This window comes from Bos taurus, chromosome 6 (genome assembly GCF_002263795.3).
Source record: "Bos taurus isolate L1 Dominette 01449 registration number 42190680 breed Hereford chromosome 6, ARS-UCD2.0, whole genome shotgun sequence".
NCBI lineage: Eukaryota > Metazoa > Chordata > Mammalia > Artiodactyla > Bovidae > Bos > Bos taurus.
Window position 1 is genome coordinate 18229643 of NC_037333.1, and position 19634 is coordinate 18249276.

The 19634-nt window shown below is 37.9% G+C and overlaps 1 protein-coding gene across 2 annotated transcripts in view; it reads left to right on the plus strand.

Annotated features, from left to right (window-relative positions):
• Positions 1 to 19634, plus strand: part of DKK2 (dickkopf WNT signaling pathway inhibitor 2) — a 132632-nt gene that overhangs the window by 104020 nt on the left and 8978 nt on the right. The window lies entirely within an intron of this gene.

Here is a 19634-nt window from a genome sequence, read left to right on the forward strand (position 1 = left end):
ATTTTTTTCTTTCTGACTTACCTCCCTCCGTATGACAGACACTAGGTCCATCTACATCTCTACAAATGACCTAATTTCATTCCTTTTTATGGTTGAATATTATTCCATTGTCTATATTACAAATGACCCAACTTCATTCCTTTTTATGGCTGAGTATTCAGGACTGGAAAAGATCAGTTTTCATTCCAATCTCAAAGAAAGGCAATGCCAAAGAATGCTCAAACTACCGCACAATTGCACTCATCTCACACACTAGTAAAGTAATGCTCAAAATTCTCCAAGCCAGGCTTCAGCAATATGTGAACCTTGAACTTCCTGATGTTCAAGCTGGTTTTAGAAAAGGCAGAGGAACCAGAGATCAAATTGCCAACATCCGCTGGATCATGGAAAAAGCAAGAGAGTTTCAGAAAAACATCTATTTCTGCTTTATTGACTATGCCACAGCCTTTGACTGTGTGGATCACAATAAACTGTGGAAGATTCTGAAAGAGATGGGAATACCAGACCACCTGACCTGCCTCTTGAGAAATTTGTATGCAGGTCAGGAAGCAACAGTTAGAACTGGACATGGAACAACTGACTGGTTCCAAATAGGAAAAGGAGTTCATCAAGGCTGTATATTGTCACCCTGTTTATTTAACTTCTATGCAGAGTACATCATGAGAAACGCTGGACTGGAAGAAACACAAGCTGGAATCAAGATTGCCGGGAGAAATATCAATAACCTCAGATATGCAGATGACACCACCCTTATGGCAGAAAGTGAAGAGGAACTCAAAAGCCTCTTGATGAAAGTGAAAGTGGAGAGTGAAAAAGTTGGCTTAAAGCTCAACATTCAGAAAACGAAGATCATGGCATCTGGTCCCACCACTTCATGGGAAATAGATGGGGAAACAGTGGAAACAGTGTCAGACTTTATTTTTCTGGGCTCCAAAATCACTACAGATGGTGACTGCAGCCATGAAATTAAAAGATGCTTACTCCTTGGAAGGAAAGTTATGACCAACCTAGATAGCATATTCAAAAGCAGAGACATTACTTTGCCAACAAAGGTTCGTCTAGTCAAGGCTATGGTTTTTCCTGTGGTCATGTATGGATGTGAGAGTTGGACTGTGAAGAAGGCTGAGTGCCAAAGAATTGATGCTTTTGAACTGTGGTGTTGGAGAAGACTCTTGAGAGTCCCTTGGACTGCAAGGAGTTCCAACCAGTCCATTCTGAAGGAGATCAGCCCTGGGATTTCTTTGGAAGGAATGACGCTAAAGCTGAAACTGCAGTACTTTGGCCACCTCATGCGAAGAGTTGACTCATTGGAAAAGACTCTGATGCTGGGAGGGATTGGGGGCAGGAGGAGAAGGGGACGACAGAGGATGAGATGGCTGGATGGCATCACTGACTCGATGAACATGAATCTGAGTGAACTCCGGGAGTTGGTGTGGACAGGGAGGCCTGGCATGCTGCGATTCATGGGATCGCAAAGAGTCGGACACGACTGAGTGACTGATCTGATCTGATTATTCGATTGTATATATGTGCCACACCTTTATCCATTCCTCCGTTTATGGACGTTTAGGTAGTTTACACGTGCGGCTATTGTAAATAGTGCTTCAGTGAACGCTGGGGTGCATGTGTCTTTTGGAATTATAGTTTTCTCTTAGTATGTGCCCAGTACTGGGACTACTGAGTCACACAATAGACTATTTTTAGTTTTTTTTAAGGAATCTCCATATTGTTCTCCATAGTAGAGAACAATAATACATCCCCACTAACAGTGCAAGAGGATTCCATTTTCTTAAGACCCTCTCTAGCATTTATTATTTCTAGATTTTGTGATGATGGCCATTCTGACCAGTGTGAAGTAACATGTCATTGTAGTTTTTTTTTTTTTTTTTTGCTTACCAGTTGCTTTCTTTTTACATTTTATTTTTAAACTTTACATAATTGTATTAGATTCATTTAATAATTAGTCATACTGTGCATCTTTTTATGTGTTTGTTGGCCATTTAGGGATATAATGTAAAGGGCTGAGGATAGCACTTGAAAATGTGAATCTGAGGCTCAACATGAAATATCTGCAGACAAATTGCTAGCTGGAAAATTACTTTTCAATTGATTTTCTTTTTATAAACACATATGAGGTTCTTAGTTAAAAAGTTATAGGTTACAAATAATTTATGTAGGACTTAGCTGATTTTTAAAAAATCTATTTCAAAATATATACAAAACCATCTCTTGATTTTCAAAATACTTCTTTTTAACGTCTTCTTATGGGTACTTATGTGAGCACTCAGTGGTACAAATTTCAAACCACTATTGCAACAATATCTCATTCATTAATTCATTACCAGACAAAATGCAGAAAACTAACTTACTTCATTATGTGTCCATGGGGAAATATAATTTCCATGATCAAAGATCATAAAAAAGGCAAAAGAATAACTTAACAGAACAGGATCTATAAACAACACAGTAGAAATAAGCATGAGGTGTTAGCAGAAGGCCGGTTAAACTGGATATCCAAATTAGCTGGGGGGTGAGAAGCCAGGCCAAAAATTTTCCCCAAAATGAAGTTCAGTTCAGTTTAGTCACTCAGTCATGTCCGACACTTTGTGACCCCATGCACCGCAGCACACCAGGCCTCCCTGTCCATCACCAACTCCTGGAGTTCACTCAGACTCACGTCCATCGAGTCAGTGATGCCAGCCAGCCACCTCATCCTCTGTTGTCCCCTTCTCCTCCTGCCCTCAATCTTTCCCAGTATCAGGGTCTTTTCAAATGAGTCAGCTCTTCGCATCAGGTGGTCAAAGTATTGGAGTTTCAGCTTCAACATCAGTCCTCCCAATGAACACCCAGGACTGATCTCCTTTAGGACGGGACTGGTTGGATCTCCTTGCAGTCCAAGGGACTCTCAAGAGTCTTCTCCAACACCACAGTTCAAAAGCATCAATTCTTCGGCACTCAACTTTCTTCACAGTCCAACTCTCACATCCATACATGGCCACTGGAAAAACCATAGCCTTGACTAGATGGACGTTTGTGACAAAGTAATGTCTCTGCTTTTTAATATAATGTCTAGGTTGGTCTTAACTTTCCTTCCAAAGAGTAAGCGTCTTTTAATTTCATGGCTGCAGTCACCATCTGCAGTGATTTTGGAGCCCAGAAAAATAAAGTCAGCTTCTGTTTCCATTGTTTCCCCATCTATTTGCCATGAAGTGATGGGAGCAGATGCCATGGTCTTAGTTTTCTGAATGTTGAGCTTTAAGCCAACTTTTTAACTCTCCTCTTTCACTTTCATCAAGAGGCTTTTTAGTTCCTCTTCACTTTCTGCCGTAAGGGTGGTGTCATCTGCATATCTGAGGTTATTGATATTTTTTCCCAGAAATCTTGATTCCAGCCTGTGCTTCCTCCAGCCCAGCATTTCTCATGATGTACTCTGCATGTAAGTTAAATAAGCAGGGTGACAATATATAGCCTTGACATACTGCTTTTCCTGTTTGGAACCAGTCTGTTGTTCCATGTCCAGTTCTAACTGTTGCTTCCTGACCTGCATATAGGTTTCTCAAGAGGCAGGTTAGGTGGTCTGGCATTCCCATCTCTTTCAGAATTTTCCACAGTTTATTGTGATCCACACAGTCAAAGGCTTTGGCATAGTCAATAAAGCAGAAACAGATGTTTTTCTGGATCTCTCTTGCTTTTTCGATGATCCAGCATATGTTGGCAATTTGATCTCTGGTTCCTCTGCCTTTTCTAAAACCAGCTTGAACATCAGGAAGTTCATGGTTCACATATTGCTGAAGCCTGGCTTGGAGAATTTTGAGCATTACTTTACTAGCATGTGAGATGAGTGCAATTGTGCGGTAGTTTGAGCATTCTTTGGCATTGCCTTTCTTTGGGATTAGAATGAAAACTGACCTTTTCCAGTCCTGTGGCCACTGATGAATTTTCCAAATTTGCTGTGATACTGAGTGCAGCACTTTCTGGATATCATCTTTGAATGAGTTGGAATTATTCTGATGATGAAGTGAGTGGAGGAAAGGTAGTCACACAGCAGAGGAAAAACGTCTGCTAATGCATAGACATGGGGGTGTGTGGCTAAGGGATGGGCAAGCAGCCCCTTATTTCTGGCATATATTATATAGTATAGGGGGTAAATAGGGATCAGAATGCCATGCTAAGAAGAGAAATATTTTCTGCTCGTCTTTATTGAAACAAAATCGCCTGGTTTGGGTAAACCAGGCAAACCAAAGTAAATGGGATAGATTTCAGATAGCATCTCAAACATAATGCCAGCAATACTTTACCGTTGGATATGAGCAGGGAAAAAATCTGAAAAAAAAAAAAAGTGTAAGATTTCAGATTGACCCTAGCAAAGTTGTATCAAAAACTCTATTAGCCATTTGGCTAATTAATAATTTTGTTTGATTTGTTTGTCTAGACTTCCTTCTGACCGAAACAGCACTTGAGGAGTTGTGCTGAGGCAGTACATTATCTACCCCAATCTCTGGGGTGATCCTGCACTCCACTTCTCTTTCACACTCTCCCTCCTCCAGCTCACATGTTAAAGCCCCATAGTTGCTGAAAATCCTGCTGGAATGTGATGCCAGACACAGAGGTGTTAAAAGAGTCCGGTGCCAGCACATCTGGGGATCCTTAGTAATGAACACGGGCCGACAAAAGAAGCAGCAGAAATACATAGGAGCCTACTCTTTGCACAGTTTGCACAGTTTAGAAAAACCAATAGGATGAAGGGGGAACTGATCTGAGCCTGAGACGGGATTTCATTTCTTTCATCTAGTAACAAATCATCTGACCTCTCCTGAACTACTGAGAAGGTCCTGGTCAGCACACCAAGTAGATGTATTGAGATGCGTGTGGTTTGGGGGATTAATGTCTTCTATGTGTTTTCTTTGAGATTACTGACACATTGAATATGTCATCACTAAATGAACCGCATTTCTGAGGCTGAGGTTTGAACACAAAGATCACACAAACCAAAGTATCTGTCATCTGGCTCATAATTTCCTACCTTTCCCATCTCAAGAAAAGCATTTACATAGAATTTTTTGACAAGAGATTATAAGCTAATGAGTGATGTTTTGCTCTATGCCATATTGCTCACTAGAAGTAGACTGTTTATGTGTTAACCTCCTTTTTCTTCTTCTACATAATAAGAGTTTAAATTTGGTCATGAGGGTAGAAAGCTGAGAAGAACCACATGTGTATTAAAATACTGACTATTTTTTGAAGAATTTTATTAATAAACATCATGTAGTCATATAATTGCTATTATCTGACACTAAAACTCTCCCGGTTGGGGCTTTTCAATCCAATCATCTTGTGAATGTCTGAAATAGATGAGTATCATTATATATTATAATTTCATCTTACAGAAACTCAGGTAATAATTTTCCTGGATGATTTAACCATATGATTATATTAGAGTCTTTTAGACTAACTCAAACTCTAACTGAAACATTGTTTGGATCTTTGGAACCCAGAAATGATGACATGGGAGTATGTAGAGTGCTCTTTGCATGAAGAACTTCCATGTGAGATCTGCCTTACCAACTAAACATTCCAAGTTAATAAAAATGAGACAGATATGTAGCATAGATCTTTACATATTTTACAGGTTATGTATGTATCAGGTATGTAAACAACCTAAAGAAAAAAACTAGAAACTGGGAAAGAATAAGTATGGTGAAATAACTGATGCTATAACTCCTATTCCTTTCTCTTAGTAACATACAAATTTATCTCTCAGTAACTCATCCAAAGTGCAAGAGTTGAAGTCTTTATCCCATTGCACCTATAACTTGTATCTTAGTCCCTCCATAGACTCTTCACGCACTTACTGTTTTCCTCCAAATGGCAAAGGCAGAAATACACTGAGTTACTTAGGCAGAGTTGTGAATTACCTCTTCATCTTACTCTTTTAATTAAAAGGTTTCTTAGGTTTCAATCTAATCTCTGTGGTTATTGCTATTGAGTAAATCTCTTATTCCAATATTCTGGATCATCTAGGGCCATGCTTTATCTCAAATGATTGCTTCTCCCCGTAGAATATCTAGAGGATAAAATGCTGCCTGCTTTCTGATTTATGACTCTAAATTTAAATGGTAACATTTTATATTTTTGAGAAATATTTATAAGGAGCTTCAAGTAGTTCTTTTTTTTTTCAAGTAGTTCCTTTCTTAAACAGAATTTGAGTATTTTCACTACCAATGAATATTGAGTGTTATATTTTGCTGTGCTTTTTCCATCTTCCCAAGTAAAACAGCAATATTTTCAGTTTTATCAGCTTCCATCAACTGTTGCATCAAAGTCAGAATAGAATATGGCAAGTGGCTATTTGACTATTGGTCTAACCTGATTCTTAGAAGAATAAAGGAGAATCAAATGAGATTAGAGAAGCATAAAGTTTGTACATTATATATTAAATTATATGAGCCAAGACAATAAACATTAGCTCAATTAAATAATTGTTGGGACAATGGATTGTTTATATGTGAGTATGTATGTCTGTGTGTATATATATATTAAAAATTAAAACACCATCAATGCAACATTCAAATTATATTTGAATATAATATATATATATTATATATATTTGCATATATATATATATAATTTGAATGTTGCATTGATTGATTCTGCTAATAAGATAAACATTTATGAAACAAAAGAGAAAATTTTTAATCAAGAAACTTCAATCTGTATTCTTGATACTCTTGCAAGAAACCCTGGCTTTAGGAAATCCAAGTTCTTCCAAGCCTTCCTAATATGAAAAACATGAGGCATAAATTAGCAAGGAGTAAAAAATTTCACTTTGAATCTCATAATATTACAGTTGTTCATCAGTATTCACAGGGAATTGGTTCCAGGGACCCTCATAGTTGCCAAAATTTGAGGATGCTCAAGACCCTTAAAAGAAATGGCTTAGTTATAGTCAAGCTTCTGCTTTGGTGTGTTCTATGGGGCCTATTAACTGTAGATCTTTTAAAAATTATGTTAATATTAATACATGTACCCATCACATATTATAAAATGTTAAAAAAGCATTTATATGGAAACTAAATGTTCCTTTTTTTTTGTTCTCAACAACCCTGTCCACATTCCCACTGATAAATTTTGATGTGTGTTTCTTGAGTATATCTTCCCAAGAGAAGGCAAGAAGGCAAGGTAACTTATGTACATACACATACACACACACCTCCATAGGATTTTCATTTCTATGAAATTATGATATTATATGTGAAAATTATAAGTGAAATTATATTATATTATATATATTATATATATATATTATATATATTATATATATTATATTATAAGTGAAAAATGACCCCAACTCTTGAAACATTTAAAATTCACAAGTGTTTACACTGGGGGTGCAGAAATATTTACCAACACTGACCTATTCTATCATCATAAAGACTGTTTGAAACAGCAGTTTGAAAGAATGTTTTCATATCTACCTGGACATCAATATTTGAATTTTCAATGTGCGTTTCATTAGAAAGGAAAATCTGATGCTATACAAAGAAATAGAAAATAATAATAAAATCATATGTCATCTATTTATCATACTTGATGTGGGGAGGAAGAGTACTTGTTTTGTAAAGACCAACAGGACACACGATGCAGAGAAAACTGCAAAGCCACGTGCTGTCAACCAGAACCAGGTGGACACCACATGAGGATATAAAGCCAGCCCGCCATAAGGGGTGTGTTGACAGCTCTGAGTCTACACTGTGTTTCTCCCAAATGCACTGCTGTGTTATATGTTACTTTACTTTATCATACAGTTTTAGAAATTCTTAAGCCACCCCTAAGCACAGTGGCTACGTCCTAGCACAGAGGATAAACCTGTGTGGAAATAGTTGTTGTTGTTAGTGCGTCTCTTACTTAGATTCATGCTGATGTTAGGGAACCAATCTCTACCTTATATTCATGTCTATCTGGAACACTATGGAGTCCGTATCTCATGTAGACCAGACATTGTCAGTGTAATACATGTACAAAAGCATCTGTAATTTTTGCAGCAATTCTGTAAAGCAGTGTTTCCCTATCTTACCTTAACATATAATTACCAGGACAGTATTCATTAAAAATAAAGATTCCTGGACCACATCTAGTTCTACAGAATTAGCCTCTATGGGTAGTCCGTGAAGGATAAGTTGTTTTTAAAGAAACCCAATGTGATTTTTAAGATTAGTTAAGGAAGGGGAAGGGCTCCCTGGTGGCTCAGTGGTAAAGAATCCACCTGCCAATGAAGGAGATATGGGTTTGATCCCTGGGTCAGGAAGATCCCCAGGAGAAGAAATGGTAACCCGCTGTAGTCTTCTTCCTGAAAAATTCCATGAACAGAGGAGCCTGGTGAGCTATAGTCCATGGGGTCACAAGAGACTCAGACATAACTTGGCAGCTAAACAACAAACAGGGGGAAATGCTGCTGAAGGTAGGGATTATTTCCATCTTACCAAGGAAGAAACTGAGACTCAGTTAAATAACTTGTAACAACAAATTAATTGTGAATGCATAATTCAAACTTCAGTATAACTCCAAATTTCTTCCTACCATATTACTTTGCTACAGGTCATGAGGTCAGGTAAATCTGAAAGGCTACAATGAAAATTATATATTACAGACATTTGATCCTGGATTTAAAAGAAAATGCAAAATTGTGGAATTTCTTTTGCTGTTTTGGATAGGACAGTTATATGGAACCAACTGCAGAATTACAAACGGCTTTATGATTACATATGGAGTATAAAGGGCTCTAGCCACTGCTATAAAAGCACTCTGGAAATGCTTTTTGAACAGGGATAGATGTGTTCTGCACTATATATTCCAAATGAGGGGGAAATGGCCTAAAACCAGCAAAATAAAAGCCAGGTTAACAAGATGGTTTAGATTTCTCAGGTCCTGAGACCATAAAGAAGGGTTCCTCTTTCCATTCACCCCTGATCAACAGCAGAAAAAACACACAGTGCTGTTGAGAATGTGGTCTGTGTTGGAAGCGGGGAATTCCTTAGAATCTCTTTTCTACTTAATGCCATACAGAGAACAGGGTGAAGAACTGAAGTGGGAGAGGACCCTGCATTTATTTCACAAAATTATTGTTTCTTAGGATTTAAGTGAGGCTTTCTGAACACTGGGGAGGTTAATGAACCCTTGCCAGAAACCTAGCATTCCTAATTTATAATCCAGGAAGTATTAGTAGAAATTCTCTAAATTCTGAACTTTTATATAAAAAAAATCAAATGTCTTACAAACTTAGTCTTAAAATGAGTATGTGTAAAAGGTATCCAAAGGTTTTCCACAGTGTGCAAAGCATGATTGTTTTAGGGAATCAATTTCCAGATCTTCACCTTCCATGGTTCTTTTCCTTAAAATTGTCTGGGAAAATGCCTGTGTTTACAATAAGTCTTTTGCTATTTTATGGGGAGAAAAAAGGAAAACAGTTGAATTCAGTTCAGTCCTTTAGTCTTATCTGACATTTTGCAACCTCATGCAGCACAGCAGGGTGCCCTATCCATCACCAACTCGCAGAGCTTGCTCAAACTCATTTCTGTCAAGATGGTGATGCCAGCCAACTATCTCATCCTCTGTTGTGCCCTTCTCCCCCACCTTCTATCTTTCCCAGCATCAGGGTCTTTTCTAAGAAGTCGGTTATTCACATCAGGTGGCTAAAGTATTGGAGCTTCAGCTTTAGCATCAGTCCTTCCAATGAATATTCAGGATTGATTTCCTTTAGAATTGACTGGTTTGATCTCCTTGCAGTCCAAGGGACTCTCAAGAGTCTTCTCCAACACTACAGTTCAAAAAAATCAATTCTTCAGTGCTCAGTTTTCTTTATGGTCCAACTCTCACAACCATACATGACCACCGGAAAAACCATAGCTTTGACTAGATGGACCTTTGTCGGTAAAGTAACATCTCAGCTTTTTAATATGCTGTTTATGTTAGTCAAAGCTTTTCTTGAAGGAGCAAGCTTCTTTTCATTTCATGGCTACAATCACCATTCACAGTGATTTTGGAGCCCAAGAAAATAAAGTCTGTCACTGTTTCCATTGTTTCCCCATCCATTTGTCATGAAGTGATGGGACCGGATGCTATGATCTTAGTTTTTTGTATGTTGAGTTTTAGGCCAGCTTTTTCACTCTCCTCTTTTACTTTCATCAAGAGGCTCTTTAGTTTCTCTTCACTTTCTGCCATAAGAGTTGTGTCATCGGGATATGATATTTCTCCTGGCAGTCTTGATTCCAGCTTGTGCTTCATCCAGCCAAGCATTTCACATGATGTACTCTGCATAGAAGTTAAATAAGCAGGGTGACAATAAATGCCTTGATGTACTCCTTTCCCAGTTTGGAAGCAATCCGTCATTCCATGTTTGGATCTAACTGTTGCTTCTTGACCTGCATACAGATTTCTCAGGAGGCAGATAAGGTGGTCTGTTATTCTCATCTCTTGAAGAATTTTCCACAGTTTGTTGTGATCCACATAGGCAAAGGCTTTAGTGTAGTCAGTGAAGCAGATATTTTTCTAGAACTCTCTTGCTGTTTCTGTGATCCAATGGATGTTGGCAATTTGATCTCTGGTTCCTCTGCCTTTTCTAAATCCAGCTTGAACATCTACACATATGTGGTTCATGTACTGTTGAAGCCTCACTTGGAGAATTTTGAGCATTACATTGCTAGCGTGTGAGATGAGTGCAATTGTTTGGTAGTTTGAACATTCTTTGGCATTGCCCTTCTTTGGGATTGGAATGAAAACTGACCTTTTCCAGTCTTGTAGCCACTACTGAGTTTTCCAAATTTGCTGGCATATTGGATGCAGCACTTTCACAGCATCATCTTTCAGGATTTGAAAGAGCTCAGCTGGAATTCCATCACCTCCACTAGCTTTGTTCATAGTGATGCTTCCTAAGGCCCACTTGAATTCACTCACCAGGATGTCTGGCTCTGGGTGAGTGATTACACCATCATGGTTATCTGGGTCATTAAGATCTGTTTTGTATAGTTCTTTTATGTATTCTTGCCATCTATTCTTAATATCTTCTGCTTCTGTAAGGTCAATACTATTTCTATCCTTTATTGTGCCCATCTTTGCATGAAATGTAACCTTGGTATCTCTAATTTTCTTGAAGAGATCTCTAGTTTTTCCCATCCTATTGTTTTCCTCTATTTCTCAGCATTGATCACTGAGGAAGGCTTTCTTATCTCTTTCTATTCTTTGTAACTCTGCATTCAGATTGGTGTATCTTTCCTTTTCTTCTTTCCCTTTTGCTTCTCTTCTTTTCTAAGCTATTTGTAAGGCCTCCTCAGACAACCATTTGCCTTTTTGCATTTTTTTTCTTGGGCATGGTTTTTATCACTACCTCCTATACAATGGTATGAACCTCCTCTGTCCATAGTTCTTCAGGCACTCTGTCTATCAGACCTAATCCCTTGAATCTATTTGTCCCTTCCACTGTATAATCAAAAGGGAATTGATTTAGGTCATACCTGAATGGTCTAGTGGTTTTCCCTACTTTCGTCGGTTTAAGTCTGAATTTGGCAATAAGGTGTTCATGATCTGAGCCACAGTCAGCTCCTGGTCTTGGTTTTACTGACTGTACAGAGCTTCTCCATCTTTGGCTGCAAAAAATATAATCAATCTGATTTATGTATTGACCATCTGGTGATGTCCTTGTGTAGAGTCATCTCTTGCGTTGTTGCAAGAGAGTGTTTTCTATGATCAGTGCATTCTCTTGGCAAAATTCTGTTGGCCTTTGCCCTGCTTCATTTTGTACTCCAAGGCCAAACTTGCCTGTTAGTCTATGTATCTCTTGATTTCCTACTTTTGCATCCCAGTCCCCTATGATGAAAAGGACATTTTTTTGGTGTTAGTTCTAGAAAGTCTTGTAGGTCTTCATAGAACCATTCAGTTTCTTTGGCATTAGTGGTTGGGGCATAGACTTGGATCACTGTGATATTGAATGGTTTGCCTTGGAAACGGAGAGAGATAATTCTGTCATTTTTAGGACTGTACTGCATTTCGGACTCTTTGGTTGACTATGAAGGCTACTTCATTTCTTCTAAGGGATTCTTGCCCACAGTAATAGATATAATGGTCACCTGAATTAAATTCACCCATTCCAGTCCATTTTAGTTCACTGATCCTAAAATCAATGTTCACTCTTGCCATCTTCTGTTTGACCACTTCCAACTTACCTTGATTAATGGCCCTAATATTCCAGGTTCCTAACCAATATTGCTCTTTATAGCATCAGACTTTACTTCCATCACCAGACACATCCTCAACTGGGCGCTGTTTTTGCTTTGGCTCCATCCCTTCATTCTTTCTGGAGTTATTTCTCCACTCTTCTCCAGTAGCATACTGGGCACCTACGGACCTGGGAGTTCATCTTTCAGTGTAATGTACCACCCATCAACATAAAATTGGGTTAAAGATTTACTGAGCATGGTCTAGCCCATCAGAGCAAGACCCAGATTCCCCCACAGCCAGTCCCTCCCATCAGGAAGCTTCTACAAGCCTCTTATCCTTATCCGTTAAAGGGCAGACAGAATGAAAACCACAATTACAGAAAACTAACCAATGTTAACTAATTACAGAAAATTAATCACATGGATCACAACCTTGTCTAATTCAGTGAAACTATGAGCCATGCCATGTAGGCCCACCCAAGATGGACGGGTCATGGTGGAGAGTTCTGACAAAACGTGTTCCACTGGAGAGGTGAATGGAAAACCACTTTAGTATTCTTTCATTTATAACCTCATGAACAGTATGAAAAGGCAAAACTGCCACACATTCCAAATCCTGATACACTGCATTAGTCAGAGGTAAAAAAAAAAAAAAAAAAAAAAAAAACTTTTGTTGGCAAACTAAAATAGAATTCAGAATACTGGTTTAACAAAGTATCCTTAGTGATTGATCAGGACATTCTAAACACAGAAAGGCACTTTCTTTCCTTCTCTTCTCTTCTTGGATTGATCCCTTGATCACTATATATTATGTTATCCTTATCTTTTGTAACAGTCTTTACAGTCCATTTTGTCTGATATGAGTATTGCTACTCCAGCTTTCTTCTGATTCCCATTTGCATGGAATACCTTCTTCCATCTCCTCACTTTCAGTCTGTATGTGCCCCTGAGCCTGAAGTAGGTCTCGTGTAGGCAGCATATATATGAAACTTGTTTTCGTAACCAGCCAGCCAGTCTATTTCTTTTGGTTAGAGCATTTAATCCATTTATATTTAAGGTAATTATCAACATATATGTTCTTATTGCCATTTAAAAACCTGTTTTGGATTTGTTATTGTAGGTCTTTGTTCTTCCCTTCTTTTTGTGCTCTTCTTATGGTTTGATGACAATCTGATACTCTATAGAGTTGTGTTTGCATTGATTTTTCTTTTTTGTGTGTCTATCTATTGTAGTTTTTTGGTTTACAGTTCCCATGAGGTTTTGATATAGCAGTCTACACACACACACACACACACACACACACAGTTGTTTTAAGTTGCTGGTCTCTTAATTTCAAATGTGTTTCTCATTTCTTGCATTTGTGCTTTCCTATTCTCATGCTTGCTGATTTTGATATCATATTTGTGTGTGGGTGATTTCCTACTTTTACTGTACATTTACCAGCTTTCCCATTTGTGATTTTCATCTTTCTAGTTGTGGCCTCTTTTTTTCCCCTGCCTAGAAAAGTTCCTTTAGCTTTTGTTGTGAAGCTGATTTGGTGGTGCTGAATTCTCTTATCTGTAAAGCTTTTGATTTCTTGTCAAATCTGAGTGAGAGCCTGAATAAGAGCCTTACTTGGTATTCTTGGTTGTAGGTTTTTCTTTTTGATCAATTTACGTATCCTTCATCACTTTAAACGTCCTTATCATTCTTTTTTTTTTTTTTAAGTGAGTCTTGGCTCTAGTTGCAAAGTTCTGAATATAGAACATTCAAAACTGTTGTGATGACTTGTTCATTTTAACATTTAATTGAATGTTTTGTAAGATTATCTTTCTCAAGGAAGAATATCTACTAATAAATACATTGCAATTTACTTTAGGATCAGGCTGCATTGGGCAATATTTTATTGAATCATGACAAATTACTGTGAACTTCATCTATAAAATGTTTAACATTTATATTAATAAAACAAACTTACACTGAAACATTTTACCCATCAAATGCATGCGATGATGCATGTTTTTCAAAATTATTTTAGGTGCAATGATTTGCAGATCACAGAATATAGTTTTTAGTTTCTGTATTATAGTTGGGAGTTCAATAAATAAAAGCTGAATAAGTAATTATTGAATACTAAAGGAATATCCAAGCAGCTGCCTTAAGAAACTATGGTACACATCCAGAATATCATGAAATATCTGAAAATTTCCCCTCAAAGTTAATACAGCTCATTTCTCCTGGCCTTAGGTTCAGGAATCCTCAAAGATGCGGTTCAGGAATCCTCAAAGATGCATCTAGTAAACCCCTGTCCCCTAGAGGTAATTGTGGACAAAGGAAACGATCCAATTGCCTAGCCTTTGGCATGAAGTGTACAATTGCACAGATTGAGTTATATTTCCCTGCACCTCCTGCAGTTACAATGTTAGGGTATGAGTCTGAAATGACCACTTTAAAGAGTAGCATATTTTGCATGCTCATTGAAATATAGCTGTATCATGCATAATGTCATGACAAGGGAAATTAATCTTTTCCCTAAGGACTGAGAGGAAGCCAGTCTGATCTGGTTTCCCAAGCGCACTCGCCAACCCTTCGCCGTGTTCTCTTTAAGCCCTCAGACACGTTCTAGTCCCCAGCCCTTTCGGCCACCTCCCTCTGTCCACTTGCTTCAAATGTTTTTCATTCCCACAGCTGGGTTGTCCCCCTTCAGGCTTTCTTCTGCCTGCCCAAGCTGATGATGTTTTTCTGGCTCCAGAAAACTTCCAAGATTGTTACAAACAGTGCTTGCAGGGACAAAGGATTGTCCCGAGTAAAACAACAACAAAACTGGGACGCTCTTGCAAGAATCCGGATGGGTGGCTCGCCCACATGAAAACTTTGTGATGTTTCTCTCTTCCTTTTTTCCCCCTTTATTAAACAGGAACAATGTCACTGTTTTGAAAGCTTGGGAGTTAAACTAAGGTTTTACTTGTGGCAAAAGGTCTATAAAAAGTACTCAGTGCTGCTGAGATACCTGAAACACTTCTCATTTCATAATCACTTCACTGTTGCATTGGTTGGGGGGGGTGCTGCGGAGAAGGCTGTAAGGGATGGGCAGCAATTGAAAAGTAAAAAAAAATATACTCGGCCCTAAATCTAAGTCTTGATTTAATAAGCCTTTTCTTTCTGCAGTTTTAAGAATAATAGGGGAAAAAAGAGGCTCAATTAGTTTAAGAAGATGCAGTAACATTTTATCTTATTCATTAGAATATTATTTATCATTATTTGCATGATGGGATTTTGCTTATAACTCTGGTTACACTGAATTTAAACAGCCATAAAACGGTTGTCAAAAAGATGGAAAGAGGAAACGCTGTTTATAGTCTTGTCAGTGTTTTCTGCCAGTATTCTGTTTTTCCAACAGCTGCAGCAGGACATGCTGTTGGTATTTGGAGGCTTCTAGAAAGAGAAGTGGCCAAGTTTATTTTCCTAATCTCTAAATTCAGCACACTGGTCACCATTCAAATACCTTTTCTATGTGTGCATTAACAGTCATTAAAAGATCAGTTGTGACACCTTACAGTGAGGTCTGCAACCCAGGGCAGGGCTCTGATCCCCAACTTTTCTGCCGCTGAGCTCATAAGACTTATTTGCAGAAGTTACTTAACCTCTCTTCACTTCGTTGCTAAAACTGTAAAGAAAGGTTTCAGATTAGTACAGAGTAAACAGATGTTAAAAAATACCCTTTATACTAAACAAGAAATGCTCACTTCTGATGGACATTATTTTCAAGCTGTGCCCAATGTGTTCACTCTTATTTTAGTCCATGGCATCATGCTAATGATAACTGGCACTTCTATTTATGGGAACCACCGTATTTTTAGTCTAAAAGGCGGGGGAGGTGGTTGGTCAAAACGTCTCTGCTTTTTGGCTTGATCAGGGACAGCTCTCATGCTTTCTTAATTTATGGCCTATCTTCTGCTATTATTAGGTCTCGCAAATGAATTCAGCCCCTAAGTGTGACTGAGGATAAGTCATGAATGATTTTGCATGAAGGCGCGTATTCCTGGATGCTCAGGGAACTGGAATTCTGATTCAGTTTTGGAAATATTAATACAGGATAGGCATGTATAAAGTCTCTAATTCTTTCATTTGATTTCTAGACATCCGCACAGACTGTCACTGTTGCTTATACTGTTTACTTAGAGTCAAGTGAATGAAGAGCCAAAGAAATTCACTATTAATAATTTCCATATCAGGCGAAGAGAATCAGTCTTCTTACTCATTTATAAAATAAGAACCAGAGATGCATATTATTATTTTTGTTAAATGGAAACTTAGACTGAGGTGCTCAAATGAAAAATCATCATTAAATGGACCTTTGGGGGCCAAAGGAAAGGAAAGTTTTTTAATGACACTTTTTTTTTTTTAAAACTTTTATTTTTCAACTTTACAATATTGTATTGCTTTTGCCATATATCAACATGAATCTGCCACAAGTATACACGTGTTCCCCATCCTGAACCCTCCTCCCTCTCCCCTCCCTGTAAGTCCCTTCAATGGGCTTGTTAATTGCCACAGGTCATCACTTCTTCAGGATTCTCCATAACTATATGAACTACGTGCTTTTCTTCTCTGTCTCTCCCTCCCTCTCTTGCCTAATATGATACCGTTTCCAGACACGTTAGAAGGGACTAATGTAGGACGGAGAAGCCTGGCATACTGCAGTCCATGGGGTCGCAAAGAGTTGGACATGACTGAGCAACGGAACCAAACTGAATGTTCAGGAAAAACTCAATAGCAAACTGTAGAACCCTCATACTTGAGTTTAAAACTCTTTCCTGAAAAATAATGCATTAGGCCAAAAATATGAGAATCCCTTTTAATCAGTCAGAGTCGTGTTTTCTCCTGGTTCTGCATTTTCTTGCTAATGGTTACATCAAGTAAACTTTATTGCTGACCAGATCCATCCTGAGGGACACTGATTTTCAGAAGACAAAGCATGTCCCCAAATATCAGTTGCTTTCCCTATAACTTGTTTCAATCAATTTTTCTCATCTACTCTTTATTTTATTCATATATAAATGCTGTTTATTGGAGCCAGGAATTCCATAAGCATACTAGAAGCTATGTAATATAACCTTGTATTTTAATAATTAAAAACTTATTTTTGTCAAAGAACTTCCCTTAATATTATGTTCTGGGATTCCATTCCAAGGACAAGTTTACATTAACAATAACCTTCCATTAAAAAAAAAAATTCCTGCATACTTATTGTGCCTATACCATTTCTAGTTCAATAAAAGACACACTGAAATATAATAAAACTGCCTAATATTTTTGCTCTCTCCTCTGAAAAATTGGTGAGAATTTTACTGTGATCCCATTCACAAAGTACTGTGCATACTGCTTTCTGTAACAGTGTCAAATATTTTCCATCAAGTATTTCCCACCAACTGAGAACAGGAAGATGATAATGTGCCTTCTCTAATTTTCTGCATAAATGAACTTCAACTTTTAGAAAACAAGTTGCTTTCTACCGTACAGGCTATTCTTTTAGGAATGGAATCAAGTATTTCTCTATATTCAAAATCCCTTGAAGAGTCATTGTTTGAGTTGAATTACACATGATGTTTTAGGTGGCCTGTTTACTTCCATTGAAAGAACGTGTCCTATTTTTGAGAAAAGAAAAAAAACAAAACAAAGCCTTGTGATACATCAAATGTTTCTTGCAAAACTATTTGGTGAAATAAATGTAAATGAATCAGAAACATGTGAAGTGTATTTCAGTTAAACTTAATGGGTTTAAATATGAAGGCAGTAAAGTGCTCAGGGGGAAAAGAGTGTAGCAAGTCGGGAAGTGACGTTTGTTTTGTTTTCATCAGTCCTGGACTCTTGAAAAGTGGCCTGATACTCTGAATTCAAGCTCATTCAGATTCTTTCTTAAGCCTAATGATGGAGTTACAGAATGGGACAGTAATATCCAAATTAATTTTATAGTTTTATCTGGCTTCATTTCCAGTGTGCAATGCTTCAAGAACACTTTCAGTCTGAAGTTAGAGGTTTTTCTATTTTCTGTTCTCTTCTGAGGGTAAAAGTAAATTGTAATGATGTTAAAGGTTTATCTTTTTTCATCAAATAACATGTAAAGTTTCCAGAGTCACACATCAACTTCACACTTATTTCCTCTTTCTAACATGATCAGATCTGAATAGAAAACACAAGGGGTCTGAACGCATGCAAACATACGCAGGAGGAAAGCCCAGGGAGAAAAGGTGATGGAAGAAAGAGAGGGGTGAGGGGAAGGGAGAAGCAGTGCATGCAGGGTCAAGTCATCAACCTCATTTCAAAAGTAAAACATTCAAAACACACTAATTGAGAGTCACAAAAACTTTATCCCGTAGTTTTCTAGTCCTATCGTTTATGCTTGCTTAAAAACTATATTGCTTTTTAAATTTTTTTATTTTGCAATTTTAAAAATGCATTATTGTGAAAAGTAGGAAAAAAAACATACTATACCACAGCAATAAAAAAGACTTCCAAGTAAGTCTCCCTGTCAACATGCCTCAAGATGTGAGTTAGTTTGATGTGTGGTGTGATATTTCTATTTCTCAATTCTCAGTCTCTGAAAACAGGGATATTTTAAGCATTCCAGTAACTTCCTAGATACAAGGAATATATAATTGGAGTGTATATATAAATGCATTTTTTGAGATAATATATGGCATTGCTTAAGTAGCCTTCTGAATCAACAACTTGGTAGAGAAATGTAGGAACAGAAGTCCTTTCTGTGTAAGTAGCCTGTAGGGCTGTTTTGTATGTTCCAAGTCTGCTTTTTTGTTTCCTGAGAACATAACGATATAACTGGAGTTTAGCAAGCTCTGACCACTCAGAATGCTACTGCTGCTCATCACTGAATTTGGAGTGAAGATGCTGCTCCTTGAATTCTTTGTTCCCAAAGTTTCATTGCTTCAAACTCTCTGGAAGCATCTCCTTGTGTTGAACTGAGAAAACACTCTTAGAATATCTGTTCCATAAATGGGCAGGAGATGTATTTTAGCTGCTAGCACAGCCCATTGTTGCTTTATGTAACCTTCTCCTTATGCTAGTTCAGTGGGTAAAAAAAAGAGTGACTAGGCCGTTTCATTTATACCTTAAATCACTGGCAGTATAACAATTACAGCTATTTTTTGAGCCTCCAGAGTCACACTTTAGGGCTCTACTAATCAAAATAAAATCTAAATCCTAACCCCAAAGTTGTGTCATTGAAAGCATATGGATACTGTCAACTTTATCTTTGTCATCACCATCAGCAATCAATGTTTGCTGCTGCTGCTGCTAAGTCGCTTCAGTCGTGTCCGACTCTGTGCGACCCCAGAGACGGCAGCCTACCAGGCTCCCCCGTCCCTGGGATTCTCCAGGCAAAAACACTGGAGTGGGGTGCCATTGCCTTCTTCGGCAATCAATGTT